The sequence below is a fragment of the Crocodylus porosus genome, unplaced genomic scaffold (genome assembly GCF_001723895.1).
Source record: "Crocodylus porosus isolate Cpor-Errol unplaced genomic scaffold, CroPor_comp1, whole genome shotgun sequence".
Taxonomy (NCBI): domain Eukaryota; kingdom Metazoa; phylum Chordata; order Crocodylia; family Crocodylidae; genus Crocodylus; species Crocodylus porosus.
In genome coordinates, this window is record NW_017728947.1 from 54,774,664 (window position 1) to 54,796,853 (window position 22,190).

At 43.0% G+C, this 22,190-nt stretch overlaps 1 protein-coding gene across 1 annotated transcript in view; it reads left to right on the forward strand.

The window, feature by feature from the left end:
* Positions 1–22,190, forward strand: part of LTK (leukocyte receptor tyrosine kinase) — a 167,811-nt gene that overhangs the window by 13,139 nt on the left and 132,482 nt on the right. The gene's annotated exons all lie outside the window — the stretch shown is intronic.

Genomic DNA, 22,190 nt, shown 5'->3' on the forward strand with positions numbered 1-22,190 from the left:
TTATATCAGATAATGTAGAGCTTAAAATGTAGAACTGAAGACTCTTCATTTCATTTCTGAGGGCTCATGAGACTGGTGGTGAGTAAATTTGAAGTTTAAAGTTCAGCCAAAGTGTAGTTAAGCTCTCAAGCATTCAGATACTTCTTGGTCATTTACTGGAACTACTTAAAACCTCTGAAGTCTGCACAAATGGTTGGACATGTCTTTAATATGGGCTTCCTTATGGGATTTCCAAGACTGTCTTGCGGTTCTAGCCAGAAGTTCCCCATGAGTAGTCTCTAGTGAAATTTGTGACTTCTGATTCAGGTCTGTAACAAGGTGCTTGTCTCAGGGGGTGCCACTGATGTCCCCTGCTGGCTTCTCAGCCCTTGCTTGGTCTGCCCAACTTGGTCACTCTCCCCTTTCCTCTCCTGGTACACCTTAATGTTATAATCCTTTAAAGAAAAGGAGGCTGCCTCTGGGCTTTCCAAACCTGGTCTCACTCTCTGGCTCATGGGCTCTATGGCAGGGCTCTGGTTGTGCCTGCCACTTTAAGGGCCTGGAGCTAGCAGCCGCCAGGTGCCTGATGAGGGCAGCCATTTTGGATCTGGGGCTGCCCATATAAACACGGCAGTTCTGCTGCTGGGGGCCAGGCAACAACTTTGTTTGGCTGGAGGGCTGCTGGTATCATTTGGAGGTAAGGGCAGGAGCTGTAGGGGATGGTCAGGAGGCTCCTGGTCCTGGGCGTGACCTAAAACTGCACCCTGCCAGAAGTGGGTGGCCTTGTGGGGCTCTCAATGGCGTGGGAGCCCCCAGGAAATACCAGGCCAGTTACCACCCCAGTGAAAGGTTGGTCGGGGCACCTTACCCCCTAGCCCTCACAACTGGGTGGGTCACCCCTTTGTAGGGTCTGGAGGGTGGACCCCCGGAGAAAGAGTGAGACCATAGACTCACACCTGTCTGGACTTCCCCTGACTGGTCCATACTGGGGCCAGGACCAGAAGGGCCGAAGGGCCAGGGACCCACCACGAGGAACACCCAAGAGCCGAGGGCCTGGGGTTCCGACTGGCCTGGAATTGGGCCAAAGGTCCCGGGGGACCACACCCAAAGGGGAAGCGGTTCAGGGAGCTATGCTGCCCAGGATGAAGGTGGATTAGGCCACCGGAATGGAGGGATCATAGAGGGGTTCAACATTAGGATTAGGGGGCCCAGCGTGGGGCCGGTGACTGTTGAGAACATCTGGATGCCATCTGTGAAGCTTGGGCTATAGTGTAGGGGAGGAACAGAACTGCAGATAGCACCCCCTGGCATCAGGGCAAGAAATGGGCAGCCTCCTGCTTTTTTAAGATCAATTAAATAATTAACAACAAGGTGTGGCAGGAGAGAAGGTGGGCGATTAGCTCAGGAACAGGTGGGTGGGTCACTGGGAAGTTAGCCCCGAGCAGGCCCCCTGTTACAGGCTCATTACATGTTTTGGTGCACTTGGCCCTAAACCTGACACCAGACCACTTCATATCCTTGTCAGGACTTGGCCTTTCCTGCCTCAGCCCCCTTTATCTCTTTTTGGTTCCCATAGTCTAGTCCCACTGCATCAGACCTGGCTTCCGGGTCCCAGCCCTGTCCCAGCCCTCCTTGGGCCCTGCTTCCGCCTGGCTTTGGGCCCTCTGGTCCTGAACTCTTCTCTGCTCTAGGCCACTGGCTCCAACTTAACTCCCCAGCACACTGGCTGTCTGAAATCCTCCATCTGAACTGCATCTCCTTCTCAGCCAAACATGAGCTCCTTAACAGCCTCTTCCCGGGAAAGCAGGACCTTTCTCTGGCTTCCCAAGCAGGCAGTCTTCTGTAGGGCTTTTTCCTTGTTGGTCTCCAGGGCCAGACTGCCCTCCTCTGGCTCAGGGCCTGTGTTTATATGACTTACTAGCCCTGACCCCTGCTGGTCACCTGCTTCCCTGAGCTCCCGCAGGTGCTTTCTGATTTGGTTTGCTGGAGCAGTCTCACGGAGGTCCCTTGCTGCTGGGCCATGCACTGTTTCTATGCAAGCTCCTGGACGCTGATGTTGCTGTCACTGCTGGCTCTGTGCTAAGTATTTACTAGAGTCTTTTCCACCCTTGAGTCTGTACCTGGGGGCTTGACTGACCAGCAGGCCCTGGGGGTTTGCTCCCTTTTCTTAGTAATGGGGCAGGGTCCCTGTTACATGATTCTATACAGAGCTCTGACATTTTCAAAAGATTATGAAAATGAAAGCAAAAAAAAATCTATGTGTATACATATTTACATATAATGTATGTATATTCACATTCATCAAAATCCTGGCAGTAGTATGGGGAAGAGGTGCAGTTCTTTTTCAGGAACAAATTCTCCCACTGTTTAATCAGCTAATGATTTCTCCTTTCTCTTCCATTCCATTTTGGGGAAACACAGTCCAAATACAGAACTTGCTGACAGATGCACTAATTTCCCACAATCAGTTTTAATGTCATCAAGAATATTAAACCTCCCCCCCCCCCGCAAAAAAAAATAAAACTTGCTTCCATAAAAGTCAACAGCAAGACTCCCATTAACTTCAGTGGACAGAGAATTCTGGATTTTTGCTCCTATCGTTATAATTGGCTTTAATTTTTAAATCAATACAGAGAAACAGCAAATGTACCCTACCTCATAGAGCCCTAAGGAAAGGGACATTGGCTGAGATAGGCAGCTGCTTTAGGCTTTGACTCAAGCCATGGACAGGCTGCTAAGTGAAGGTGGGCTTGATACTGTTTTTATGAAACACAGGGCAGGATTAGGTTTATCTTCTATCAGAGAGACAACCAAATATTTTTGAGCCTCGGCTTAGGTTTGGTAAACAAAGTGTTTTATAGACTCTAGCGTACAGAGAAATGCTGTCAAGTTTGTGGGTTTGGATTTTTTTTCTTTTTTTATAAATATGTTAACTACATACAAATACTTTAAATATTCCTCTCAGTTACTGGACATACAAACACATCAGAACCAAGAAGTGAAGTTGACTAGAAGCAGAGAACAGAACTTATCTTGGTTAGGTGTTGAGCTCTGCAGAATTCAAATGGTAGCATAAAGAGCCATGGGAAAGCAGCTTCGGCAGGCCCCGGTACTTCATTTAGAAATGCAGGGTGTGACGGTCATGAAATTACATGACTCCAGGAACTGGACCTTTAAGAAAAACATCAAATATTGTAGGAGTAAAGCTAGAATCTGGGAACTGGCAGTCCTGAAAATGTTTAATTCTTGCAGTTGTACTGATCTGAAAGTATTCCACAAAGCATGTGCAGGGCAGACTTTAATATCAGCCTTTCCTTGCTGGTATTATCTACAAGGCCAAGTAAAATGGAAGGCAGAACTACTTACTGGCTGTGTCTACACATGCGCTTTACTGTAAAGTAGACTAATTAGCTGCAGAGTAACGTGTCACTGACCAAATTGTGTGACAGTATTAGGCCTCAGTAAACTAATTTATGCTGGCATAAGATAGACTATTGAGGACAGTACTATCTTATACCAGGGTAATTTACTTCAGTTAAACACACATGTGGATGCTGACCATAGGCATAAATGCACCCAGTCAGTCCAGGCAGCCAGGGGCCAGACTCCTGCCTGCTGCTTAGCCACACAAGTCTACATTTTCAGCACCCTTGTGCCCCAGCCAGCCCCTGCTACCCAACGCTGCCACCCAGAGCCCAGGGCTGACCCCCTGTGCCCCCTGCCAGCCTGGGCCTGCTCTACTCCAGTTCAGATTGCTGCTATCCCAGGTACACCTGTAAACATTGCTCCCAGGAGTAGTTTAGTCCAGCTCAGACTGCTCTGGAGTTTATTGCTTTGCATTAATTGTATGTATGGACACACCCACTGTCTATAATGTAGAAACAGGAATCAGGATTCTGGGATTTGGTTCCCAGGTCTGCCTTTGGCTTCTTTGTGACTGGGAGCAAGTCTTTCAGCCTTAGTGCCTCAACTTTCCCATTTCCGAAAATAGGGACAAGGTCATCTACCTCACAAGGGTGTTGTGAACTGTAAATCATTACATTTGCAAAGCACTTTTTGGTCTTCTGACAGATATATAATGTACATCATTCTCATTATGGTGTACACCATCTAGAACAATAGGAACGAACCCAGTTCCCTGAACTCCAAGTTTAAACATATTTGGCTATTTGCTTTTGAAAATATGTATCAGTCATTTTTATTTTGCCATGAATACTCTGTTACTGAGATGGACTTTCAAACACATTTTAATGACAACAGCTGTGGAGAGGTTAAAAACAGCTCTTTGTCCCTTCACATAGCCACAGGTTTCTGTTGCTGCCTTCTGACGTGCACCATGGCATGCTGTGTCTTCTGGATAGCAGACAGCAGCAATCATGACATCTTCACTCACCTCAGTGGTAACATGCCATATGTCCTGCCGGTTCTGCCTAACTGCCATTTATGATACTACATTAATCTTTAGGGCATGGTTTTGTCTGGACGCACAGGAATTTACACAGCTTTAATAGCAGGAAAAGCAAGGACACAGTTAAAACTGCTACGGTTGGCCTTCTAGGTAAAATCAGGCTACTGAATGTCACATAAAAGAGGCAAGTGTTTTTCAGTGCAATTGAGGAAACTCCCTGCTCTGGTCAAGCCAATGACTGGGAATCACCGTCATTCTGCAGTGATTTCATTTTGAAAGATTTTGGAGCCTTTTGTCCGAACTTGCTTCACCTCTGTCTGCAGAACAGACCTCTTCTGCTTTCTCAAGTCCCCTGCTTTCTAGTGGTTGTATCTAGCTTTGTTGCCCTCTGCTTTCCTTTGTGATTTGAAATGCGTATGGTGAGACAAGGAAGTCTCTAATAAATTAAGCTTAACTCTGCTCTTGCATACTTTTGGACATCCTTGGATTGGGAGTTTATGCATATACCTCTTCCCCTTTTACTTCTCTTAAGTCAGAGCTGGCTGGAACTTTAAAAGAAGTCAGAGCAATAGTGCCTTCATCCCTTTAAATTTTAAGCCCAGATTCTTGGCAGCATAAAGAAAAACAAAAGTATTTAAAAAGAAAAAGAAGAAGGTACAAACTGCTTAGTGCGTGAATGGTTGGAGGCAAACGCTGCTTATGCCAGCATGGCGCCTGGCCATGATGCAAGAGAAAAGTTGAAGTCTTGGCTGTCAAATTGTTAAACCCCCTGCTGGAAATGTTGTTCAGTCTTGCATTCCAATTTCTTAGTCTCCTCTGAGTGCTTGTTTGATTGTTTTACTGCACTGGAATCCAGCTGGCATTGACAGACACAGCTGTTAGGAAGCCTGCGTTGGGAGTCTCAGCTGGCACTGGTATGCACAGTGCTGGAGTTTTGTCTGGCAATGTTGAAGGCATTTCTCTGCAATAGCTGACAGTGGGATTTCCAGCCAGTGCTGCGAGGAAGACTGTGATGATAGATGCTCTCTTGGGATTGACGAGGAACTACTCTGAGGAAGATCACAGTGATGGCAAAGAGACTGGGATTCCCCCTTACCAGCACTAGTTTGGCCCCCATTTCATTGGGACCAGCATACTACAGCTTGCCTCCTGACAGGAAGGCACCAGTGCTCTAAGATCCATGCTGACTTTCCATCAAATTTCAGCTTCCCTTTCAATTCCTAGTCTTGATCTGTCAAGTGGTCCAGGACATGGGTGCAATTTCCTCCATTTATGAGTGTCTGCCCAGCCCTCCCAAGATACACCAATATGCAGGGATACTACGACTGCCAGAGTCCAGGGTAAATTCCTCAGGTGCATTTATAATGAGTGTTCTTGGCTATGGCATTCCCTCTCAGACGAGTGCATGCTGAGCCAAGGTCTCATCTTTTGCAGCAAAATACAAGCTGTACTTTTTGGCCAGGGCTGTTGTTACACAGAGGAAGCTGCAAACTCTCAAACATCCTTTTTCATAAAACAGCCTGCCTCCTTCCAGTGGTAACAATCTCTCTTGTCTATGGACCAAGTTAGATAAGCTGACTTCCTGCCCTTTGGGCAGGGGGCTGGACTCGATGATCTCCCGAGGTCCCTTCCAGCCCTGATGTCTATGCAGTCTATGAAAGTATTGCATTGCCCTTTTTAAATGCTGAACTAAATGCTTGGCTATTGCAGTGATGAGTGTTTAACAAAATGCTTGACTCTCACCTGACACAGGATAGTTCATGCTGTTTGATGGAGCTGGAATGGAGACAGCAGTAATTTGTAATGTGCTCCTGTAAGAAAGCACTTCATTCCACTGGTCTCGCTGAGGGCCATGGTCGGTACTGACAAAATACCAACATGAAGTTTTTTGCATTGTTTGAGCCTCCACTATCCTGGGAAGGACTGAGGAGTACCAAAGGAAGAAGAATGGGGGCTTTTGACAATCTTATCCACAGTGCTTTTAAAATATGGATTTGAATCTTTTGCAGAATTAATCTGTTAATTGCAGCCCCAGTTGCAGATTATTTATAGTTGAAAGGGTAAAATCCAACTGTGGATGACCAGCCAAAGTCCAAACATGATTTTAAAAGCACAGGTGTTTTGCCGTAGACAGGTTCCCTGGATATAATGGAGCCAGTATAACAAGGAAACCTTGATTGTTCACACAGTGCATGTCAAGGGGTGTATCCAGGGTGGGTAGGGGTGGGGGATGCACTGGTACACTTGTACCCTTGCACTCAAAGTTTAAAACCAACTGCCTGGCAGTGGCAGGAGCATTTCTAGTCAGGCAGTGCTGAGGAAGCTGATTGACTCCATGGCTCATTATAATCTTACTGGATCCCTTCTAAACTCTTCATTACACAGATGTTAACAAGCCTCTCCTTTTTAATAGTCTTGAATCTTCTCCAATCAAGCTATCCTTTGTTCTGCAATTCCGCTATCTGTTAGCTGCTCCTGGTAATAAAGCTCCTATTTCACAACCCTGCAGACATTGGTGATGTTAGGGGGTGCACGTGCACTCTTTGAGCATGGTGGTGCACCCCCTATAAAAAGGCGCGGCTGACATGGTCAGCGGTGCCTGCAGGTGATCGCCACTCACCATTCCCCACCCCCACCGCTGACACTGCCAATGGCGCCTGCAGGTGGTCAGTGGTTGCTGCTGGCCACCGCCGCCACTGCCGGCGGCATCTGTGGATGGTTGCTGACCGCTGGTCAGCGCTCCCCTGCTGCCGCCAGCACTGCCCCTTCCCTCCCAGCCACTGGGGACACACATTGTTCATGCCTGCAGAGTGTTTGTAACTCATTCTAATGAGGTTATATTTATTTGTGCTTCAATCTTAAACTGAATAATATAGTTCTAGGTCCCTGGCACATTATTAAAGCTTCTAATTTAATTTTAACTGGAGAAAAATGTATTGTTTCTATATATGATGATGCACCTCACCTTGTGCTCCCCCCTCTTCAAAATTCTAGATCTGCCTGTTTGTGTCCATCTCCCAAGTGTGGGTAGTGAAAACTGTGGGAGTTTAAAGACAAATTTAAGGCACCCAGAGCAGAATAAGGTTCAAGCCATGAGTTAATTACTGTTCTGTCTGTGCTTTCCCCTAGTGCCATGATGGAAACAAGATGTGCCAGCCCTCTCTCTAGCACCACATATTTACCCCAACAAACACTGACTGGTGCATTGACAGAGAAGAGACAAGGCTTTACCTTGGGTCCTGTCTCAGCCTGCTCACTTGTATGGAACGGGAAGTAGCATCCAATGTTGCTTGTGCCCCTTTGTTGTGACTTGGCATGCACTGTAGCCCATTTGGGGGACACAGGGAAAACGTTACACTTCCTGCCCACCCTGTGTAGCTATATCGGCTAGCTCACAGTTTGGCCCAGAGGGGTGGTTTGATTTCTTGCTTCATATATACCAATAAGTTTTTTTTTAATGGGGAAATTACTCCCCTCTTAAAATCTCCAGCTGCACAATGATAGTGGTGGCTGAAGATTTTTTTGCTGTAATGGGACACTTTTCTGGACCTCCAATAATGTATTTCAACAAGGGACTGCATTTTGTGGGGAATGATAATGCGATATGCTGTCTCTCATGTGGTCTCTAACTATCAATCAGCAGTGGAATGGATTTAGAGTCCAGCAGCCACTGTGTGCCATGCCTTGCAGTGTCCTACTCTAGTAAAAGATTGCTTCTTCCTAGAGGCAAACGAAAATAGAAAGGATGGGGTTGAGCTGCAAGAAATCTGTGTGTTTTGGTATCTCTCTTTTTATATCCTGCAGGCACTTATAACGTAAATCCAGTAAAAAAAAAAGTCAGTTGGCAGCAGCATTTTCTTGAGCCTGTGACAGAGAAGCTCAGAACTGGTGGGAGGGGTTCTTTCTAATAGTCTTCTTTGTTGGTACCATCTTGTTCTTTAAGGGCTAATCAATTCAGTCATGGTCTGAAAGGGAGAAGGAAACTTTCCCAAGAGTCTTTGTTCCTTGCAGACACTTATTCTGTGTTCCTTGTTCTTTGATGCTCTTGTGCTGATTTCACGCTGGTGTTAAGGGTTTTATGTGATTTGCGCATTTACAGCATGAAACTCAGAGACTGAAGCATGCCTCTCAATCAGACAGGGAAAAGGTGCGTTTTGGATTGGATCAGGTCAGCACTGGTGCAGTCCAGTTTTTCAATTATTTCTAAGTTAGAGTTATTCCCTCTATGATCCTCTGCATAAATGTGAATGTGGGAGTTTGGGAGATTTCGTAGACAGATGCTGAGTTAGACCTTAAACTTTCCTTCCTGTCCAGTCCATGTGTGGGCGCATCAGGGGTAGGTGCCCAGGCCTGGCTACTACCATGACCAGGATTGTCCTATAGGTGCCACCTTTTGTCATTCTCACCCATCACGACTTGATGGAAGTTTAATTCATGTAATAGGAGGCAGTTCACCGTTATCACATGGAATGCTCCCACAGGTAGAATTAATCACTTACCATAGTCACCATCCAAACTGGGGTTTGTTCCTTTAAGGGCTGGCTGGATTTGCTGGTTTTGTTGCCCTGTGTGTTTAAACAGAGGACCCCTGGCTGGGAGCTCCACCACTCCTACACTTTCTCCACATCCACCGGTGTAACAGAAATATATAATAACAGAAAAGCCTGGAGCCATCTGCCCCACTCACTCACAAACTGGGAGCCTCCACTCCCTCTTGCCTCTTCCTTTCAGTCAGAGACAGTTGCCTTTATTTTTCCTTCCAGATGCTAGGTAACCAATTGACTGGCCTTTTCACCCTCTGTCTCGTTGTCGTACCTTCAGGTGAGTGCACTTGTGTAGGGTTTTCCCAGGCCTCCTTAGGATCTGCTCTGGGCTGAGTTTTCTCCCCACCCAGCAACCGGCAGTTCCTGAATTCCCTGCCATGCCATGGGGTGGGCACAGTCAGGGCTGAGGGATAGATGCAGTGCCCAGCTCATTGCTCTGCTACACCATGGTCTTTGGGTAGTTTATGCTTTGACAGATGCTAAAATCCTTCCATTTGGGACTGGCTACTGTCTCAGGAACACAGAGGGAAGACAGTGACTTCTTATTCCCTTTTCCCACCCCTTGTCCTGGTGCACTTGAACAATAGCTGACATTTTATCCTAGATTTTCTGTATGCACTCCTGCAGGGATTCTACCCCTACTGGACTGCTATTAACAGGAGCGGAAAGGATCCAGGGACAGGATTAGAAAATAAAGGACCTCTTTGTCAGCACCTTTCTGCCACTGTGCTGTGACATGTAAACTTTTTGTAAGCTGTTTCTGCTCTTTGGTGACATATGTCAACCAATTCCAGCCCTATTTCTGATTGCTGATGAAGGAGTGCTCTTTAATTTTCCATCTCTTTATTCTATGTGTCCTTTTTTTTTGGTTGTGGTAACCAACATGCTGTTTTCCCAGTCTCTTTCCTTGCCAAGAGAAATTTCCTGATTTAACTGAGAGCTTCTGTGAGGTGTGTTTCTATAACTTCTTTCAATCAGTAAGAAGGCTGTCTTTCAGCAAACACAGTTGGCAAGTGAAAGGGCTATATTACTTACGTTGACTAAGTTATTTTAACAATAATTTTTTTGCCTTGGAATCCTCACACTCCATCAGTGATCACAGCTTTGATGTTGATGGACCACCTTCTTTTCATGTTAGTAGTACTGTATTACAATAAACCAGGATTCAGATGATCTCTGGATGTGTCTAAAAGTAGCCACTCCAATGCTCATCTTTTAAACGTAGGGCCCAGGAGGGAGATTCAAAATTAAATGGGTAGGCATCTAGTACTCCCATAGAGCCACTGGAGAAACTTCAGAGAAACTTAAGGGTGATTCATATTTACAGGTTTAAGTCAGTGTTTCCCAACCTTTTTAGACTCAAGGCACCTCCGGATAGGCTTGAGGCATCCATCAGAAAATGTTAGCTCTTAGTTTTCACTCATTTTTTGGGTACAGAAGAATAACAGCAGTTTTTACTGTTGCAAAGAACTCAGGAGGACTACAGCTTGGATTTCTATTGGAAATCTCTGGGTTTATCTTACAAATCATGTTTGTAAATCTTGTTTGTGTGGCATCCCGTGGAACACTTGAAAGGATCTTAAGGCACCCTGGGGTGCCATAGCACTCTGGTTGATAATCACTGTACAAAAAATGAAGAGTGGTATGTGACTCAAACAACTTGGACTTGCTTTGAGATAATCTACAGGAAATGCTGTTGTACTTAGCTGTGTACCCCCGCCTCTCTCAAGCTATCCAGTATGCATCTCCATTCACTGACAATTTACAACACTAAGTCACGTGCAAAGACTGCCTCATACTGCACTTCTGAAGCTAGGGAATCCACAGCAGTTAGTGGTGGTAGTGCCCACTTTTTGTGCAGTCCTCCTGAGCAGTCAAGAGTGGAAGATACATGAGGTGAGAAAAAGAGTCAACAAGAATTTGAGATTAGGACACCCTCTATGGGAGAAGTGTCCCGTGGTCCAGTTCATTTTCCTAGGATTATTTCTGTTTTTAATGGCTATCTAATGTAAAATGCACAATCAGTGACTGAAAGCAAGAACAAGAGTCTAGGACTAGCCCCTCATCTACTCCACCAGTACATGTAGGAACCCTTAGTTTACTGAGGCAGCTCCCTCTGACTTGGTCTCCTTTGGCTCCATGACTACTTTTGCACTCAGATTTCCCCCATAACATTTTCATGAACACTTCTAATGTTTTCCCTACCACTGACCTCTCCACACATAATCAGTTGCCTGATTTTGTGATGTGGTAAATTGTTACACCTTCTGCCAAGGCTTTACAGTAGTCACAGGAGTTACCGAATACTGGCCTATATCACACGTGACTTAGAATGTTAATCTTTTATTGCTCCATCACATGATTATTGCCAGGAAATAAAGTTTATTCCCTTAACAACATTATTGTGCAACACATCTTTTTCATCATATACCCTGAGTTATAAAATAACTCGGTTTTGTCATAAACATACCAAATCAAGTTACTGGACTCCTCAGTCTGGAAAGAAATTTGGCCGAGCTTAAAATAGGTATCTGCAGCACTTCCACATTTTCCTGGAGACAGGTGCTAATAAAAAGATAGAGGATTTTCACCATCAGAGAGGATGAAATCCTCCATGTTGCTGCAGGTGACAAGCCACAAGGCACTGTAGATCTACAATATGTTGCAGTGGGTGCAGAAACAGGACAGCAAACATTTTAAGTACACACTGATCCATGCAAAAATATCAGTTGGGAAAGCCATGTTCTTTGCAAGGAACCAGCTGCAAAGCAAGACAGTTGACCATTATATTACAGATATGATGCAGTCAGGTGAATTTAAACTAGTGACAGACAGATTAATTAGAAACTGAAATATCTGCAGTGTGAGTGATGGTAACTAGGTGAAAGCAAGGTTATTGTGGAAAACGGGCTTAGCATTGAAAGGTAAGGAGATATTTTACTCAAATCTCTGTGTTAATAAGAACATCTAACTCAAAATGCCTACCAAGGCATGAAGTTTGCAGCAGAGTAAATGAATTGTAGGGGTCAGATTTATTTGTTATATAGCCAGGAAACCACAGTACAATGCAAAGGTCTCCAGCCCAAGAAGCAACCACTTTTGCATGAATGTGCTATTTTCCATTTAAAGAAACACAAAAGTAAAGCAGACATATGTACGTATACAGCTCTTTCAGAGGAAACTCATATATACAAATGCAATTTTTGACAAAGCAAGGTGCTACATGAGATTGCTTTGTGACATGAGCAATAAATAAATGCAATGTGCTTTTAGAGACAAGACTTCTCCCTGTGAAGATATTCGTGCACCATAATCAAACCTTCTCTCAGGTTTTTTTTGAATGAATCCTGTTAGATCAAGCTCTTTATCTCTCACAAGCCATTTCTTTCCAGTCTTCAAGTTGTTTTGAAAGCTCTTCTTTGTAAATGTTCCAATTGTAGCAGCTTTTTAAGAACAAAAGACAGTACAAAGTATTCTAGCATCAGACTTACCAATGGCTGTCTAGTAGTAGGTAGGGGACAGAACTGTTAATGTGTCTTGCTGTGGCTCTGGAGGCACAAGCTCAGTCCTGCTCTGAACTTATACCAAAGGTTGCCCCAGTTGTAACTTCACTATGTGGCCATTTGGGCTAAGCTGTCAAGCATCTGGACATGGTGCCAGGCCAGCCATGTCACTCCCTTGTGTGCCTTAACCATACTAGCCTTATAAGGCATTAGGCTTGAAGGACATTTGACTGCCTTGATCTAGTATTGATCCTATAACAGTGTTAGGATTTTTTCTTCTTCTTAGCACACTTAAAGTATTCTTTCTTGTTCTTATCCCTGAAGAATTTCAGTTTCCTTATATATATATTTTAGTTTCCATGAAATACATATATCATGACTATAAAGCCATGTCAGGTCATAGCTTTATAGCTTTTTTTCCCCAAGAGCTCACAGTTTTCTTCCAGTCATTTTTGCTCATACTGTTCCTCAGCTTTGGAAAATTCTTCTGTTTGAAGCATTGAGAGAGAGGGAGAAGTTATCAGTTGGCACTATTTTTTTTTTGTTGATATTGGGTGCAATCACAACATGACATGAAGTCAGTAGGTAATTACCAACTTCCAGCCCAGCGATTAATTCATATTTGTTGGCCATATTTAAGGTCCAAAATACTTGCTTCATGCCGGGGGCAATATTTTTTTTTTAAAAAACCCCTGTGATTTTTAGAAACTCTAATGAAGACTTACCAATGGTGATGTGGAACCTTCAGCATAGATCTCCAAACTGAAATTTCTCATAACACTTTTTCCTATCTACACTTTACAGATGAATGCTTAAGGAGAAACTTCATCATTTGCCTTCTATTTGGAGGTCTGTAACAGATACACAGTAGTACCCCTCCTGCTAGTTAGCAAGTAGGTCCATGTGCACTCAAATCCCATAGTTATGAGTTGCCAATAATTTTAAAAGGTAATACTATCTTTAATGTAGGATGTCAGTCCTCTCCACACTGCTCTTTATCCATTTCATTCTTGCTAAGTGCGAGCAGGCAGGATCTAAGGCATCTGGTCAACAGCTCAGAAGTCACAAGTTCAAAGCCACAGCAGAAGTGCTCACAGCACAGCCCTGTCAAATTCCAATAAATCTGCAAATTCTGCTAAATACCTTATCACAGGGAGCGTTTACATGTGTGCCAGACTGCGCAGTTGTTACTGCATAGTCCTTTAATACTTGCTTAAGCAGGTACTAAATGACTGCATAGTAAGTGCTGTTACTGCATAGCTGTGGTGCCACACAGGTAATTTCTGACACTACTGCAAAGTAGCAACGACACAGAAAAGGAAAAATTCTTCTTAAATGAGTTATGATGAGTATTTTTTTAACATTCTTCCATGCAAATAATCCCACCAAGTCTCATAAATGGCTATTAGATTCCATTTTCTCATTTTTGAGAATTTCTGATTCCTCCTGCATGCCTACCTGTGGTATATAAGCAAATAAAAAAAGTCTTCTCTTCTCTCTCCTTCTCTTTCCAATTTTTGTCAGGACACAGTGGTTGAGTTTATACTGCATTTATCTCTTCAGGATTATCTTCGTTTAGTGTTAGTTAACAAAATTGCAAATTCTTCTAAATACCTTGCCACAGGGTACATCTACATGTTCAATGCACTATGCCATTGTTACTGTATTTTCTGCCCCCAACCTGTATTTTCTGCCTTTTTAGATCTGTTGGACTGAAATGATCTCTGAAAAGATACCTTGAGCCTTAGGTCTATTTCAGGTTCTTGAAATCTTCTGCAACCTGTGCAGTTCTACAGGATCCCATGGCATTAACATGGATGATATGCCAGTTCATAAACATGCCCAGTCTTGCTGTCTACTCATCTAATATTGAGCTGCTGCTGATGATCACTGCTTGCTTTCTCAGGATTGTTAATGAACCTGTCTTGATGGCTGCTTGCTTTATGACACAAAAATGTCTATCAGGAACTTTCCCTGTAGTTTTTAGTTCTGTTTTTACCAAGATGTGTTCTCCTATTGTTGATTCTCCAAGGGCATAACAAGTTCAGTTCTTTTAGTGAGGTGGAGGTTTGGGGGAGGGGTTGGGTCCAGATTGCCCATCTCCTACTTTTTTTCCTCTTGACTCTAGTTTCCTTATCTCTGATCCTTCCCCTTGGGACAGCAACTTCAGGATCTGTTTGTTTTGAAAAGTCTGTGTTTCCAAGAAATCATAATTTTCTCTTGGATGCTCCACAGCTTTGAAATTTATGTTTCTGGTTCATGTATCTTTTCCTTGGGTATATTCACACTTTTTGCACTAAAAATCTCTTCTGTCATTTGGCCGAATAGAAAACATAACATGTCCAAGGTAGGTCACAATAGTTTTCCCATCATTGTTCATATCTGCTCTCTGGCCATGATCCACATGGCTCTATAGATACCTGTGTAACCCTTCTTGGGAGGGGGTATGGGTGTGTGACTGGTGACTCAGTTTCCCCCCAGAGTACCTCATTATAACAAGAGGATACAAACAAGTCATATTTATACCCATAGGCATTAGGCCACAATCTGTAACGTAACCCATGAAACCCTCCATGGAAACCTGATGACAAAATCATCTCTTTCAATAGTGCAAGGACCATTTGGGGTGAGAATCTTCACCTTGTGCACAGGCCAAGCTTTCCTAGATGCCATAAGGATTTTCCCCACTTTACAGTCACACTGGGTGTACCACTTTCTGCAGCTTTTTAAGTGCAACTCATCCTGTAGCGTCAGTCAGTTCTGCTGGGCTCTCCTCTATGGGGAAGTTGATCCTTCTCCCAGCTGCACCCAGACCAGACCCTTCTACAATCTCCCTGGAGCTTTTTTCAGTGGTTCTGGGAGCATATCAGGTAACAAGGCCATTCCCTTTCTCTAACCATGCTGGCTTTGGGCAAAATGGCCTTAACATTGTAGCTCTTTTTCCCTGCTTTCCTCAAAGCTAGCCCACAAAGAATCCCGGGGACCTATAGTTCAAGCCATATCTCTGGGTCTGGTTTTCCTGGGCTTGGATTGACCCCAACCCTGTCTGCTTAAGCCCTCCTAACCTAAATGGCTGTAACCATACTTCCATTCCAACCTCCCTCTGAAACTCATCTGTTAACCATATCTGTACACACAGTGTTTGGCTCCAGCATGTTAAAATAAAACCATCAAATTCTATTATCTCTTCATGGGAACAGGTAGTTGTGTCCAGATTTCTGTAAATAAAAGTAGTTTTAGATAAGTGTTTTACTGTGCACTACTTGCTAGAAAAAGTACAAAAGTCTGCAGTAGCCTGCCCTTTTGGTTAATACATGAAATTGCTTCAGCTTCTGCAATGCTCCAAACAATCTTGCCCCATATTTTTGAGAATCTAGGTAAGAACTAAGTGGCAGTTGATCATCTACTGACTGGGGCTTCAAGGAAGAATGCAAAGTAAGGCTGTACTCTGTTCCTCTGTATGCCAAATAAGAGTTGAACTGGAACAGAAAAATTGTGAGCAGTGTGGTATGATTTAAAATAAAATAGAGGTAGTTGTATAGAAAGGCCCTAAAACAAGTAGGAATTAGGTGTATGTGCACATTCATGTATTTAAACAAATTCATCTTTAACTTATCTTCACTAAAGGCTCCACTCACAATGCCATTCAGAAGAATACAGAATGCTTTTGACATAACTGATGTAAATGGTAATAGTATTTTTGTAATTGTTATAGAAGCACTAGTGAATTGCCCATCAAGAATGATGGGGAGGGGGTGGGGATGGAGCATCGCCACCCGCCACCCTGCCCTGCCACTGCCTCCCAGGAGCCGGGGGAGGGGGTGTGGAAGCTGTCCCTGCTGTTCCCTCCATCCCCCTCCGCCAGCACCCTGCACTGCTGCTGCCTCCAAGGTACAGAGCTGGGGGAGGAGGGAGGCAAGGCCAGTGGTGTTGGCCTCACCTCCCACTCCATCCCCTCCATCCCCACCATCATGGCGTCACTCTGCCATCCCACTCCATCCTTACCGCTGGCCCCTTTATATATGAGAGAGAGAACTGGAACCTTTTGAAATCAGCAAAGTTTAGGATCTCAAGGTGAAGGCCGTTGTATAAGATTATTCAAGGATGTCATCTTCTAAAGAAGCACTGTCTAAAACAAACGGAACTATGCCTGGACGGTGGGGGGGCGGGAATTGTCAAAAGTTTTTGATTGGTACTGTTTCTGGAAAGAAATCAGTTAAGACAGCAGTAGCCCATACTCTATAGAAAGCTGTATGACAGAAACCAGAATACCAGTTGCACTGCAGAAAATGATCACAACTTGACAAAATGTTTATTAAATAGACAGTGCAAATAAAGAGCTTTTAAAAATGTACATACCAAATAAGAGAGAACCAGGGACTTCAGGAAGAAGGGCTTGAAGTCCATATAATTCTACCAGGATCCGTTCGTAGGAAAATCGGACAAAGAAAAACAAAATGATCTAAACTAGCTACAAACTGAGAACGTAATTTTAGATGGATGGCCAAGAGGAAAAGATAAAAATGCTTCCAAGCATAACAGCTTAATGTGTCTAGGGTTATTAAATTGCTGCATATTATGTGAATCTAGACTCAGGGTATTATGTCAAAATGTCATATAGCACTATGTTGAAAATCCCACAGTTAATCTACAGTGCCCATTTTGGTACTAAGACATGTAAGAACAGAGCCTCCTGAGATGTCTAATTTTGTCAGGCCCAAATGCTACCATCCAATATATGCCTCAAAGTGTGAAATCTGTAGTAGGTTTAGGAAACCACATGAGATGCCCAATTGTCTTGGTTCAATGTAGGAGCCAGGCCCATTTGAATTAAATGGGAATGATTACCTTTTATTAGCTGAATGCTTTTCAGATTTCTGTAGCAGCGAGCTCTGTGTGAAAGAAGTCTGAATAGAAGCTGGGCCTGGTAGATTTTAATTGTCTGCAGTTAAATGGAATTTATCCTGAAATGATGCAAATGTAATATTTATTAGGAAAATATATCTTAAGAAATGCTGACAGGATATATGGAAATGTATGGGAAATATGTGTGTGAGTGAAGACTATAGTCTGTTCTGTAGGCTATAAGTTAAATCCTGCACACTCTGAGAGAACTACAAAGTTTTCTGCCCTAGAACTACAAAGATGGTTACTGAGCTTGAGTAAGTGTGATTATACCTTATGAAGGTCAAGACCATGCGGTAGAAAAATTCTCTCTTGCAGAACCACCACCTAAAAGAAGTGCCTTACCTCTTTACTTTGGACAGACCACTGGGGACACAGAAAATGAAGTCCCTTTTCATTGTCTATAGTAATCTGACTAGTCTGTTACTGTCTAGGATACCCATATGGCATTTTGGATGAAGCTATTCTATTACTAAATACAGTCACGGATTTTAAAGGTTTTAATGTAGCAAAGCCATCAAATTACAATGTATCTCTGTTTTTGTTGAAGGGATGGAAACACTAATGTGCATAGCATGTATGACACTGTGCCACTGATAGTTTCCTTCAAGTAAATCTTCAGCCTCAAGTCCATCATGTAAATTACTGCCATCAGGGCTCTTACTCTGAGCACCTGCTGTAAGGTTTAAGCCTAGTTCAGTAATTGCCTCTTTTAAGACATTTTGTAAGTGCTGTGCTTTTGCATGTGAAGCGAGTGTCAAGAAGGGTAGAATAACAGCTATTGTAAGAGCACTGAGATTCCCTGAGACTAGGCAAGTCAAGTTCTCCATACAGCCTGGTTCAGCCATCAGTCAAGGTTCTAAAACTTCAAGATTGGACAATCACAGCCTTCATGAGGACATGGCTGTGGATTAAAAACTTTGTTGCTATTTTAGGCCATTTGTAAACATGATCAGCATTTTCAAAACAATATTAACTGGTTTGCATCACACAGATCAAATCAAATTTCTATTAAGGGTTAATAGGTGATGATTGATCATTGACCCTCAAAGCAGGGTGGTTTGGCTATACGCAGTCTATACGCAGGCCCTCTCAGCAGTTGAGAGAGGTGCAGGCCACTTCCATTTTTTGAGGCTCCTGGTATATTAAAAAAAATACTAATTCATAGTGCACTACAGAGGGTGTGGCCCAGTAATGGGACACAAGTTTAAAGTTGTATGTCGAACGTCGTCTTCTTTCAATCCTGTCAGTGTATATCTGTGTCTGTGTGTATAACTTCATTTGGAGATAACGTTAAAAGTCTAAATTTGAGGCCCGCCGTGAATGAGAGGCGAGGGCCAAATGGCCCTCCTGGCCCTGTTTATACATTTGACAACCCTTAACAGAGATAGGAAGTAACTAGGAGGTGATAATAAACCTGTGTAAGCAGAGCTACATTGTTGCAGTTATCTAATTGGTGTTCCAGGAACTCTAATTGACCTGTTGTTGGCACATTTGACTTTGTAAAAGTGTTATTTGTGCCCGATAGCCTCTATTATTATTAACCCAATTAAGGTTCCCTTGTTGAGACTGATATTTGCAATGCTAATCTGTTTATCTGAGTTCCTAAAGACTGTTTTTCCTAAAAGTAATGCTGTATATACATGTTAATTAATACAGTTTAAATTGCCTAATTTAAACTACCCTCATCTCCATTAACTTAATCCACATTCAATGAGGATTAGTTCATTTGGACTGGAGCCAATTTTAATTTGAACTACACATGCAGATGTAGTCTGGATTAAATCTAGAAAAATCTAACATCTATGAATGGCTTTAGATTCAAGGAAATCATCCATCATCTTCAATATCCTGCTTCAGTATTAATGAAAACAATTCTCTTATGTTAACCTTACCATTTGATTTGATTACCTACTGCATTAACTCAGTGATTTCATGATTTTATGGCTTAATACATCATAATTGTTAATGCATTGATTTGTAGATTCAAACTCCATTGTGACCTTGATTTGATTATAGTTCGATTTTAACTAGTTTAGTGAAGTTATAACAGTTTAGCCTTAATAATTTTCCTGCTTAACCTTAATATGTGCTTGGTAATTCTTTTAAGTAAAATCAGGAAGAAGTATATACAACTTCTTTATTCTTTTAAATTCCAAGAGAGGTGAGAAGCTTGAGAACAAAGAGAATATTAGTTAAGATATTTGAAAACTACTTGGTCCATTTCTTTGAAGCACTCATTTCTCATATGTTGCATGATACCTCAAGCAACAATGAAACCATATATTGTAAATCACTACTTATGAGAGTCTAGATGAGTTACTAAGTAGTAATAGCTCATAAACCTCAAGTGGCTCACTTCAGCAAGTCTGACATATCAGTTTACACGTGAGACCTCAAGCTTTTACCATCCAGTCAAATGAGTTACCAGAAAAACAACAAAAGAGAAATATGTGATAAATTCCAAAGATGCACATTTCACACTTCTGGAATTATTGTAAGACAACTCAGTGTTTTTTGTTTTGTTTTTTTTAGGTTTACTATTTCATAGACTCAGAATGGAGACGTAAAAAAATCCACATTTAACAAGCTTCCTTAGCCAGTCAGTTAATCCTGCAATAGTTTCGAAAGGGCAGCATGCTTAGAAAGCTAGGGCAGAAGAAATGCCACAACACGAAAGCCAAACAGTTATCCCATTGCAAATGGGAGAGAAGATGGAATATTAAACAGCAAATGAGAGTCATTTGCACACAGACTCATGCTACAGAGAAAATATAAAATATCTAAATACAACCAATCAAAACACATTTGTTTTCTGTTTCTTGACAATAGCCAGAATGCTGCTGAGAGAAGTAATAATGCAAACCCACAGGCACTAAAATAACAATAATGCATAACCACTGGCACTAAAACAACCCCTGGGGGCCATAACATTGGGCCTGATGCTTCAGTTTGTGTGGTTTTGTACACCAAAGAAAAACAGCTATAAAATAATGCTGTTCTCAGCTGCATGCTTCTGGGGCCTGTGTATGCCTAGGAACAATCATTACATTTGTCCCTAGAAAGATTGTGCCTGTGTCTGTCCCAGAACAGAAATATCCCCGGATTGGCGTGTATATACATCACCCTTTGAATTAAGGTGTAGTGAGTGGCTGAATGCTTTGCCACTTTTTTGCCACTGATTTAATGATGCAATTCTGGGATAACCATGCTTTGAGATGTCCCACAATTAACTGTTAATGCTTCTTATCCTATGAACCGTTTTAGGATTTATTCTCAGACAATGGGCATGGGCATCTGAACAGTTGCACTTTATTCCAGAATAAGATGGTTTATCCTGGGACAAATGTGATGTTTTGTTAGTAGTTTCAATGATATTAAGTACAAGGCGGAAAGAATCAGGTCTGCAGACTACTGGTGACCAATCTACTTCAGCAGCCAAGTATACTCACAAAGAAGCGCTGTGAAAATTGTTCTTTTTAGTCAGTTGCCCTGGTTGGTTGGTGCTATAAGAATATTGGAATCATCCTCAATTCTTCCTTTTCCTATAAACTTAGTTACTAGAGTGGTTTCTTCCAGAGAACTGAATTTGGTTCTTTCTGAAACCAATAATGGCTTTGCTTATGGTTTAGTGAGCAGGAGTGCCCTTGAGACAGTCGCCGAGCCTTTTCCATGGAATTAAATGTTCACTGGAGATGTGGCTGTGAGAGTTTGGAGATAGTATTCACCATCTAGTAGGAAGCAGATTAGAGGGTTGTGATTTCAAAGATTTCATAGACATTAGGGCTGGAAGGGACCTCGCAGGATCTTCAGGTCCATCCCCCTGCCCAAGGGGCAGGAAGTCTGTGGGGGTTAAATGATCCCAGCAAGATAAGCATCCAAGTGTATTTTAAAGATGTCTAGCATAGGTGCTTGCACCACTTCTGAGGAGAGTCTGTTCCAGACTCTGGGACTTGGAAGTTAAAGAAGCTTATTCTTACATCCAGCCTAAAATGGTTTTCCCAGAGTTTGTGACCGTTAGATCTTGTCTTCCCTTGGGGTGCCCTGGTAAACAGATGTTCTTCCAGTTTCTGGTGCATACCCCTTATATACTTACAGGCTGCCACCAGGTCCCCCCTGAGCCTTTGCTTCTCCAAGCTGAAGAGTCCCATGCCTCACAGACTTTTCTCATAAGACTTGTTCTCTTGCCCTCTGATCATGCATGTGGCTCTCCTTTGGACTCTCTCAAGTTTCTCCACATTCTTCTTAAAGTGCAGAGCCCAGACCTGGATGCAGTACTCCAGCTGTGGCCTCACCAAGGCCAAGTACAGTGGAAGAATGACTTCCTTGGTCTTGCTTGAGATACATTGATAGATGTAAGCCAGGTTTTTGTTTGCTTTGCCAGCTGCAGCATTGCATTCATGGCTCATGTTCATCTTGTGGTCACCTTTTGGTCACGGTGCCAGTGAGTGTAGCACTGCTGAGCCTATAAATATAGTGTGGATTTTTTCCCCCCCAAGGTGGAGCACCTTGCATTTCTCAGTGTTGAATGCCCACCTTGCAACCCTGTCCAGGTCGGCCTGAATTTCCAGCCTATACTCTAGTGTGACCACACTTCCCCATAGTTTGATGTCATCAGTGAATTTAGCCAGTCTTCTTCTGATACCTGAATCCAGATAGTTTATAAATATGTTAAAGAGTACTGGTCCAAGTATGGAGCTCTGGGGGACGCCACTGGTCACCATGCACCATGTTGGCATGGCTCCATTGGCTATCACTCTCTGGCTCCTAATTCCTGAGCCATTGGACTGTGAAGTTGAGGCTGCAGTTCCCCAGTTTAACCATGAGGACTTATAGTTTCATAGATTGTAG